Genomic DNA, 1,155 nt, shown 5'->3' with positions numbered 1-1,155 from the left:
TATTTAAAATTTTCTAAGGACAATTACCATCTGCCCAGCCCAAAGGCAAACTCTTGACCCTGCTTTTCCATGCCATTCACTGGTCTGCTCTCCCACACTAATCTCGCCCACTCTTTGTGTTGCTGGTTTAGCTCTCTATTTCATATTTACATTCTCCTCACAACACTTTCATCCACCCTCTCAACCGACTTTGCCAAACTTACATGTCATATGCAGAGAACATTTTAAAATCCAGGCCAAGTCCTCTTTCTTCTGAGAAATCTTTTCCACTTAATATAAATTATATATTCTTCTTGATCTCCCAGCTTTCTTGATCTCTCAGGCTCTCATGATATTCCCACCATAAGTGCATATGGTGCAGTCTCCATATACAAATTTATCTAGCTAAATTAACACCACTTCTAGGAACATTTTGACTTTGAACAAATTCTCCAACTTCCTTGTAAAATTGCAATCTATTGATAAATATTTGTTGAATGTTTATTAAATGCTACATGATACCTTTTATAGAGCACTAATCTAAATAATATGGTATTTACACCAATGTATCAAACAAATCTTTGCCTTCAAGACCCTTATATTTTAGTTGAACCAACAAAATATGCACATTTGAATAAAATGGTTAACACTCAAAAAAATTACAAGTGTACAATTATTAATAGCTAGACAATGGCTAGTATGAGGAATTTGGAAGGGAGGTCCTGGAAGAAGAAAGAGAATTTAGATCTTGGGCTTAGAGTTGTAGGTAGAGTTTTTAATGAGCAGAGACTGGACTAAAATTATCTGGGGCATGAATGTAGAGTATTAGCAGATATGGACCACTTTTAATCTTTTGTGTATGTCTTTAAAAAGCCCACTACTGCTAACTATAAACATGATGAAGATAATGTTAACAATGGTGCTAATAACGGTGATGTGAGGAAGGTGAAACTACTGGCAGTGCTGACGAATGACAGTGATAATTCTAGGGACAGTGAAAAATGCTTTACAGAAGAAGCCATTCTCTTTTTGTCAGACTGATCTTAATTTGTATCAGTTAGTATAAATTAGTTTCTCGTCTCAATCTACCATTCCAATACTAATTTTGATAGCAGTGCTGTGGTTGAGTATTTTTCCCTTGTTTTATATAAATGGCTTAATGAATTCATTTCTTAT

Source organism: Pteropus vampyrus, unplaced genomic scaffold, assembly GCF_000151845.1.
Source record: "Pteropus vampyrus isolate Shadow unplaced genomic scaffold, Pvam_2.0 Scaffold113, whole genome shotgun sequence".
Classification (NCBI taxonomy): domain Eukaryota; kingdom Metazoa; phylum Chordata; class Mammalia; order Chiroptera; family Pteropodidae; genus Pteropus; species Pteropus vampyrus.
Note: the sequence above shows the minus strand (reverse complement) of the source record.